The 10,351-nt window shown below is 36.4% G+C and overlaps 1 pseudogene; it reads left to right on the forward strand.

Moving 5' to 3' along the window:
• Window positions 1-5,749: 5,749 nt before the first annotated feature.
• LOC124985440 (ubiquitin carboxyl-terminal hydrolase 12-like) lies at window positions 5,750-6,837 on the forward strand (annotated as a pseudogene).
• Window positions 6,838-10,351: the final 3,514 nt, after the last annotated feature.

Below are 10,351 nucleotides of genomic sequence, written 5' to 3' on the forward strand. Positions count from 1 at the left end.
CCATATACTATCTGTTTTGTAGCTGATGTCCTATTATCATGAGTGACCTAGGTTGTATGTTCTGGAAGCAGCTACTTCTGCAAAGGAGTAACAGGCAACAGTATTACAAAATGAAATTAGCAAGAATAAATACATTTTAGCTTGTATAATAGCTATCTTGAATTTTGACCGAGTTCTACATTATATACCCTGTTTGAGATCACAGTAATCTTTACAACAAACATCAAACTTTTGAGCACAATTTTAAAGGAGTTAAAGTCTGGCTTACTTTGGAGCCATTCTAAAATGCACCAGGGTGAGGCAGAGCCTTATCTCAGGTAAGATGGGGCTCTTCACAAATCTTAAGTAAAATGTTCTAATCCGGAAGCTAATTTTTACCCCTTTTGCCATGATCAGCATGACCAAATTTCAAGTTCAGTGAGGGGCAAAGGAGTATTAGAAAATAAAGGTTCATAAACACAGATTTTGAAAATTAAGCTGAGATCAGATGGAGCTCTTTTCTCTGATGGAAATGCAGATCTAAAGGGTTATGTTAGCAATCTTCATACATGTCTTATTAGTAGGTTAAAGACCATGTGAGCATTATTCTTTGTTTTCAGGAGAGCTACAGAGACTAGAACACCTATGTAACTTTTTTTCCCACAACTGCAAAGTGCAATGTTAGGTGCTCTATGTTGCTCTCAAAGAAGTCCACTGTACAAAGTTACTGTAAGGTGGGCAGGAACTAGAGAAGGGAGCTGATGAAACACTGGTTATCTAGGAAAACAATTTCTTTCTGCCCAAGAGCAGATCAATGGAAGAGCTGATAGGACTCCTGTACAGAGCCTCCCCAGGGAGGATACTGCCACAGCAGTTAGGCATCTTGTGCTCCTACACAGGAACACTACCAGGCACCAGGCATGCTACAGTCATGAGGTCAGAGACCCCAATCTCAGTCACTGTTGTCCCATTTTTGCCTATTGCACATTACACTCTTTCTTAAGTGTCATTTTAAGAAGTTTACATATATTGATTCCTGAGTCCATATGAACATTAGTTAACACAGTCTAACATTATCCAAAACAGGAATCAATCAAAGAAAGGCTGAGAGAGTTTTTTAACTTTTCTTTTGTGTAGCAAAATGATTTCACCTTCTATGATATGAACCTTTAAACAAATCAGGCTGTCACTAACTCTTAGAAATACATTTACATTTAAAATTCTTTATCTCAGTGTAAAAAGCAACAAATTTTACACATACCCCATTGATAGTAGGTCCCATGATAGAACATTAAATGATAGAAATAAATCCCCAATAAAATGTACTCCTTAAGTTTAAAATTACCATTACAGACAAGTTTATTCTGAAGAATAGCAGCTTGATAAATTTCCTGCTTTAAAGATCTGGAAAACATGAACACATTTAATATATAAAGCATGACCATTTTACTATTACCTTGATACCTTTATATTAACCAAATTTAGTTTTGAAAAAAAATTTAGACTCTAATGTAGTACAATACTTTAACAGCTGTTTAACCATAATTGTATAAAACCCAATTTTAAAGATTAATTGTAAAAAAAAAAGATTAATTGTTCTAAAGAATAAAACTTAACAGATACAATGTTAAGAGTAAATTAGTGTCTCTAAGAAATCCTTGCCATTTTACTATGTCATTTTACCATATAGATTAAACTTTGGTTTTTATCAGAACATTAGTATTTCACCTTAGGAAAAACCTTAAATAGCTTTAATTGTCTCATATACATACAACCTAACTTAGTTACACACAAACTTGTTGAAACTTGCCCTTTACTTACACGGACTTTCTTAGCACTTACTTAGACCCTCATGTATTTCATCACATAAACACTTTCTTACCCAGAAACATTTCCTTTTCCCTTTTACTAAATATATTTCCATACCCAGAACCTTTTATTTTCTCTTTCCTATTTCTTGACCACTTTTTGTTCACATTCTGAAACAACTCTTATGAAATTTCTGAATTTAGATAAATCACTCTATTTCAACAAGATAAAATACTTTGTTGTTTATACTACTCTAACTGAAACACAGTGAGAGGGGAGATGGTAACTCTAACTCCAAATCTAAGAGCTCCTTGGAGCTTTGCAGAACTGGAGGGGGAGCAGGGGGAAGTGGTAAGGGAGCAGATGTAATGCTCACCCTTTGGGTTGGGGTTTTACCTGTTAGGACATAACTTTTAATAACCTTGTTTTTAGTAATGACACAAAGCAATTTTAAACACTTTTTAATTTACCAAACTATGAAAACACCAATAATGTTTAAGTATGTTACTCCATGGAATTTAAGGACTTAAGAGTACTTAATGTTATTTAACAATTAGCATTTTAACTTTGCAAATTAATCAGATGTCACTAACAAACACATTTGAGTAGTCCTATACATGTTAAATTTAATTTACTTATTTTGAAAAAAACAAGGTATCAGACAAGTGTCCTGAACAGTATTTGCCATCTCTTTCCTGTTGAAGAAAAGTCCTAGAAACAATTGATATTAGACATTGTTTAACATCAACATTTCATCAGTTTGACCACCTAGAGACTTGCGAGTTATTTTTAAAGACATTTTACTTTTATTAGTTTACCCAATTTAAATTGAACCCTTTTAAATCAGTGAATAAAAGTATTTGGATCCATTTTAAAAATTTTAACTTTATGCACGCTTATTATCTATGTCAATTTTGTCAGGTACATACATAGACAATATGACCTTAAGCAACAACACATACACATAACACAAAAATAACACATAGGCATAACACAAAAGCTAGAACTGATCAAAAAAATCATTAACCTAGGTATGTAGGATCAAAATTATGAACTCAAAAATACAGCATTAAAGAAAAACAAAACAAGACAAGAATTCTAGAAAATGAGTTAGTTCTGTGTAGCAGCCCAGGAGTTTAAAATGGACACCTTTTTTTTTTTTCTTCAGGTTATCCCCCCTCTCCCACTGAGACTGCTGCAGTTTACATTCCAATGCAGGCTTCAGCAAGGCCAGGCAGGGGAAGGGGGTGATTGCCCAGGACTTTTAAACCCTTTTTTTCCTGGTTGAAAAATCAGGTTAGGTTTGAATGCAGAAAATCATGAAACATTATTTCCCACTATTTCTGAGGAATGGAGCTGCTATATCATACTCCTTACTGCCATGGGTACTCCAAGGGTACAGTGTTACAGCAGAGAGCCACCGCCGGTTGTCTATATGGTTAAAAACCTGTTCCCTGTATAATTCCAAAAGGATGAAATGAAATTGACCATTGATTATTATTTTTCCCTTCTGTCAGGGGATTTATAGACCTGTTTTCCTCCAGGTTGGAGATAAGAAATTTAAGAGTGAGAAACATTGAAAATAGTAGCGGACTAACATAATGAAGAATTTAATATGAGATAAGAGTAAAGACCGTACAGTACAATACACAAACAGACAGACATACAGTGCGCTAAATTAAAATTGGCTAGTTGGTATTTTGTCGACAAAAACAATTTCCAATTGCGACAAAGAGTCGCCCAGATACAAAACAAAAGCTGCCCAGATACAACACAAAAGTTGCCCAGATACGACAAAGAGTCGCCCCAATGGGTCGAGGGGATGTCTCCCGAGACGCTGCTGGGGTCCTATAGCGAGTCCGCCAGGACTTTGCCAGCCCAGAACCAGAACCTGCAGGCAATCCAGACAAGAAAAAATGTGGCAATGCCTTACTCACTGGCCGAAGGTGTCACTTATGACTCTATGATGAGTTGTCTGAGTGGGCTTGGGGCACCCCAAGATGTTGTGCTCAGTGTCTCGAGACCCCACAAAGACCACCAGAGAATACGATCAATCAAGCAACAAAGAGTCATTTATTAGCAAGTTCGAGCCTCGTCCTCTGCACACTTGGTAACCGGTGACGCTAAGAGGCCCTGAGTCCATGTTTAGCAGAATTTTTATAATGAAAGGCAAGCAGTTTTACAGTGCTCTTTTTGATTGGTTAACATATAAGATTGCATACAAAGTATGTTATCTTAAGTTCTGGGTCACTCTGACCACCGAGAGGAGGGTGGTCATTATTCTTAAGTTCGCTTTTGTATCAGCAAAGTTTGATTTTGGGTCAGCCTGACCGCTAGGGGAAGGGTGGTCGGCCACCTGGCCTTTGCAGACAAAATAAGGGACGAAAATACTTTGCGGCTTTTCTGAGGGGTTGAGGGTAGTTTGGGAAAAGCCTCATATTTACACAAGATTAATGAGTTGGATCTTGGAAAAGGTAAATAAGATTGAGCAACCCTAACTAAATGAAGAGAAAACCCAAATTAACAAACTAAAAGATGAAAGAGAAGACATCACAACAAACATTTCTGAAATCCAGAGGACCATTAGAAATTACTTTGAAAATATACACTCCAATAAACAGGAAAACCTACAAGATATTGAGAAACTTCTACACACATAAAAACTATTGCAAATGAACCATGAGGATGTAGAAAACCTAACTATACCACTATCAAGCAGTGAGATTGAAGCAGCAAGTAAAAGTTTACCAAAAAAGAAATGCTCAAGACCACATGGATTCTCACCTGAGTTCTTCAAACTTTAAAAATGTCCCAATGGAAAAAAAGAAAAAGAAAAAAGGAAAAGGAACAAAACTGGCTGCATTGATGGGGCTGTGGCTCAGAGGCAGAGCATTTGCCTAGCAGGTGTGAGGTACTGGGTTGTATCCTCAGCACCATGTAAAAATAAATAAAGGTATTGTGTTCATCCACAATGAAAAAAATACTTTAAATCTATCTAAACAAACATTTCTCAAAAGAAAAGCACACAAATGACCAATAAATACAAGAAAACATGTTCAATATTCCTAACCATCACAGAAATGCAAATCAAAACTACATGGAGATTTCATTTCCCTCCAGTTAGAATGGCAATCAAAAAGAATAAAAAAAAATTTTAAATTTATTAAAAATTAAAGACAAAAAGAATATAAATATTAATACATACTGAGGATGATGAGCAGGGAAAATGCACAATCATACCATGTGGTGGATTATGAAGTAGTACTATTCTGGAAAACACTCTGGAGAATCTTGAAAGGACTAGCAATGGAACCACCCCATGACCCAGCTATCTCATGTCTCCGTGTTTATCTATAAAGAACTAAATTCAGCTGCCACTGTGAACCAGGGACCTCAATGCTTATAGCAGTGCCATTCACAACAGTCAAGGTATGACACCAGTCCAGGTGCCTATCAACAGATAAAGAAAATGTGGTATATATTCACAATGGAGTTTTACTGAACCATTAAGAAGAAAGAACTTACAGCATTTGCCAGTAAATAGCTGGAACTGGAGAACATCATGCTAAGTCAAAGCAGCCAGACTCAGAAGGTCAAGGGTCCAGTGTTTTTTGTCATATGCGGAGAGCAAAAGAAGGGGGATAAAAGAGAGGGACACCATGAAAGAAAAAGGGAGTTCAGTGGAGAGGAGGAAGGGAATTGGGGCTGGGAGGAGTTACAGGAGAGGGAGGAACCATGGAATGAAAATAACCCAATGATGCTCTGAACACAGGTCAGTACACCACAGTGCACTCCACTCGCATGTTTGCCTACAAAACATTAATGTAAAAATACAATAGGCGGCGGCTAGGGGTCCGCCCGAGCATTTTGGTGTGCGCTGGGGGCCGTCTGCCCTCCTCCCCTGCCGCTGCCACCGTTGTAATTGGGTGGAAGATGGCGCTGGGCGGATGGAAATCTGACAGTCTCCAAATTCGCTTCCATGTGTACCATGGGCGCCAATGCCTAGGCATTAGAGAACGAGATTGGTCCAGAAGAATTTCCAGTTAATGAGCACTATTTTGGATTAGTCAATTTTGGGAATATCTGCTACTGCAATTGAGTTCTTCAAGCACTTTATTTTTGTCCTCCATTTCGGGAAAAAGTTCTAGCATACAAGAATCAGCCTAGGAAGACGGAGAACCTTCTTCCGTGCTTAGCAGATCTCTTCCATAGTATAGCCACTCAGAAGGAAAAGGTTGGAGTGATTCCTCCGGAGAAGTTCATAACAAGATTATGGAAAGAAAATGAACTTTTTGACAACTACATGCAGCAAGATGCCCATGAATTCTTAAATTACCTACTAAATACAATTGCTGATATTTTACAAGAAGAGAGAAAGCAGGAAAAACAAAATGGTCATTTACCTAATAGGAATATTGATAGTGAAAATAATAACAGCACACCAGACCCAACGTGGGTACATGAGATTTTTCCGGGAACATTAACTAATGAAACCAGATGTCTTACTTGTGAAACTATAAGCAGCAAAGATGAAGATTTTTTAGACCTTTCTGTTGATGTGGAACAAAACACATCAATTATCACTGTTTAAGGTTTTTTAGCAACACGGAAACTCTATGCAGTGAATACAAATATTACCGTGAAGAGTGTGGTAGCAAGCAGGAAGCACATAAACGGATGAAAGCTAAAAAACTGCCTATGATTCTAGCTCTTCACCTGAAGAGATTTAAATATATGGACCAACTTCATCGATACACAAAACTTTCTTACCGCGTAGTTTTTCCTTTAGAACTCCTCTGTTTAACACTTCAGGTGATGCAACCAATCCTGACAGAATGTACGACCTTGTTGTTGTGGTTCACTGTGGAAGTGGTCCCAATCGAGGCCATTATATTGCAATAGTTAAGGGTCATGACTTTTGGTGGTTGTTTGATGACGACATTAGAAAAAAATAGATGCACACGCTATTGAAGAATTCTACTGGTTGACATGAAAATATCTCAAAGAACTGAGTCTGGTTACATCCTTTTCTATCAGTCTCGGGACTGAGGGGGAACCGTGATGAAGAGATATTTTCTGCCTTATTTCTTCTCTCCTTACTTTGGAAAGGATCAGGCACTGATTTTTCAAGAAAGAGAAATGCAGGAAGCTCAGGGGGCAGTAGCACACTTTGCACACAACAAAGCAAAGACTCTGGATTAACAAAAAAAAATACAATAAATAGTAGGAAGATCAGTAAAGTAAATGGAGGGGAGAGAGAAGAGGAGGGAAAGAGGAAGTACTGAGACTGCAATGGGGCAAATTCTATTCCATGCATGTATGATTATCTCAAAATGAGCCCACCATTATGCATAACTCTCAGGCACCCATAAAAACATTCAAATTGACTTTTCATTTGTACACCCAAGTTAATATTTTGCTTGATTGGCATGCCTAACTTAAAATTTATTTTAAACAACTTTAAGATTATTTTAATAACTACAATGCACTAATAAAAGAAGAAAATGATAATTTTTAAAAATTCATGGTCATTTGGAGGTTTTTAAATTTCATCCAGTCTTAGCTGGAAGGCAGATATCTGAGAATTAACCCTGAAACTCATGTGAGTGTGGAAAGAAGAAGAAAAGAAGATAAAAGGACTTTAAAAAAACTTAAAATACTAACTATGCTTTTCTGGTGTCTTGGTGTTTATGGGTAATCTAGGAGTAACAGTTAGTAAATAAACATACTTGAGATGTTTTTATGAGTGTGCTCTTCATGTACAGTCAAAAAGTCATGTCATGTGACTAATATAAAACATGACTTATTTCTTTTTTTATTAAAATATTTTTTATTTTTACAGGCACATTTTGGTTCATTGTATACAAATGGAGTAAAACTTTTCATTTGTATTGTTTTCCACAATGTATATTCACACCATTTATGTAAACATACATATAGGGTAATATTGTCTGTTTCATTCTACTGTTTTACTATTCCCACCCCTGCACCTTTTTCCTCTAAACTCTCCAAAGTTCCTTCGTTCTTCTCTTCCCTCAGCCACCCCACATGGTTTTATATTGTCATGCACTTATCAGAGAAAACATTCAACCTTTGGTTTTTTGACCTTGGCCTATCTCACGTAGCATGGTATTTTCCAACTTCATCCATTTACCAGCCAATGCCTTAATTTTATTCTCTTCATGGCTGAGTAATATTCCATTGTGTATATCATAGTTTCTTTATCCATTTGTCAATTGAAGGGCATCTAGTTTTTCCACAATCTAGCTATTGTGAATTGAGCTGCTATGAACATTGATGTGGCTGCATCACTATAGCATGCTTATTTTAAGTCCTTTGGGTATAAACCAAGGACTGAAATACCTGGGTCAAATGGTGGGTCCATTACAAGCTTTCTGAGAAGTCTCCATACTGCTTTCCACAGTGGCTGCCCCAATTTGCAACTCCACCAGCAATGGGTGAGTGTGCCTTTTTCCCCACAGCCACGCCAACACTTATTATTGCTTGTGTTCTTGATAACAGTCATTCTAATTGGAGTTAGATGAAATCTTAGGGTGGTTTTAATTTGCATTTCTCTAACTTCTAGGAATGATGAGCAGTTTTTCATGTATTTATTGATCACCTGTATAATTTCTTCTGTGAAGTGTCTGCCCATTCTCTTAGCCTATTTATTGATTGGGTTCTTTGTATTTTGGGTGTAAACTTTTAGAAATTCTTTATAAACATTAGAGATGAGTGCTCTGTCTGAAGTATGTGTGCAGAAGATTTTTTCCACTCTGTAGGCTCTCTTTCCACTTTGTTGATTGTTTCCTGTGGTGAGAAAAACTTTTCAGTTTGAATCTATCCCATTTATTGATTCTTGCTTTTATTTCTTGTGCTCTGGAGGTCTTGTTAAGGAAATCTGGTCCTAAACCAACATGACGGAGATTCAGGCCTACTTTATCTTCTATTTGGTGAAGGGTCTCTGGCCTAATTCCTAGATTCTTGATCCATTTTGAGTTGAATTTTGTTCAGGGTGAGAGATAGGGGTTTAATTTCATTTTACTGCATATAAATTTCCAGTTTTCCCAACATCATTTGTTGAAGAGGCTATCTTTTCTCCATTGTAAGTTTTTGGCAACTTTGGTATGAGGTTACTGTACTTATGTGGGTATGTCTCCATGTCTTCTATTCTGTACCATTGATCTACCTCTCTATTTTGGTGCCAGTACCGTGCTGTTTTGTTACTATTGTCCTATACTAGAGTTTAAGGTCTGGTATAGTGATACCTCCTGCATCACTCTTTCTGCCGAGGATTGCTTTGACTATTCCAGGTCTTTGTACACAGAGATGAATTTCATGATTGCCTTTTCTGTTTCTATGAGAAATGTCATAGGGATTTTAAGTGGATTTGCATTAAATCTGTATAACACCTTAGGAAATATGGCCATTTTGATAATATTAATTCTCCCTATCCAAGAACATGGGAGATCATTCCATCTTCTAAGGTCTTTCTTCAGTGTTTTGTAGTTTTCATTGTAGAGATCTTTTACCTGTTTGGTTAGATTGATTCCCAAGTATTTTATTTTCTTTGAGGCTATTGCAAATGGAGTTGTTTTCCTTATTTCCCTTTCATATGTTTCATTGCTTATGTATAAAAATGCTTTAGATATATGCATATTGGTTTTATAATCTGCTATTTTGCTGAATTCATTGATGAGGTCTAGAAGTTTTCTGGAGGAGTTTTTTGGATCCTCTAAATAGAGAATCATGTCATCAGCAAATAGTGACAGCTTAAGTTCCACTTTTCCTATTTGTATTCCTTTAATTTCTTTAGTCTGTCTAATTGCTCTAGCTAGTATTTCTAGTACAATGTTGAATAGAAGTGGTGAAAGAGGGTATTCCTGTCTTGTTCCCATTTTTAAAGGGAATGCTTTCAGTTTTTCTCCATTAAGAATGATGTTGTCCATGGGCTTAGCATAAATAGACTTTACAATGTTTTACAATGTTCAGGTATGTTCCTATCATTCCTATTTTTTTCTAGTGTTTTGAGCATGAAGGGTGTTGTATTTTGTTGAATGTTTTTTCTGCATTAATTGAAATAACCACATGATTCTTATCCTTAAGTCTATTGACATGATGGATTATATTTATTAATTTACAGATATTGACCCAACGTTGCATTCCTGAACATTGAATTATTTCTAAGAAAGTTAAAATACTGAAACATTAGTAGGTAAATATAAATCCTAGTATTCATGGCTTGTTTTGAAATTTTTTCATTTGTTCTTTTTAGATGTACATGACAGTAGGATGGATTTTGACATGCTATACATACAGGGAGTATAACTTCCCTTTCACTTGTAGCTCCTTGAATCCCATAAAGAAAATATATTTGGGTCTCTTAATAAAATGTGTTCTTATCAGTTGTTGGTGTAGGGAGAAAGATTTCAATATGACTTTCTTTCTGGGTCTGCATTAATAAACAAGGTGACCTCTCAAAATTTATCAAGCTGCTATTCTCCAAATTAAACTTGTCTGTAATGGTAAACTTATCATTTAATGTTCTATCATAGGACCTGTC

The sequence above is a fragment of the Sciurus carolinensis genome, chromosome 5 (genome assembly GCF_902686445.1).
Source record: "Sciurus carolinensis chromosome 5, mSciCar1.2, whole genome shotgun sequence".
In the NCBI taxonomy this organism is placed as follows: domain Eukaryota; kingdom Metazoa; phylum Chordata; class Mammalia; order Rodentia; family Sciuridae; genus Sciurus; species Sciurus carolinensis.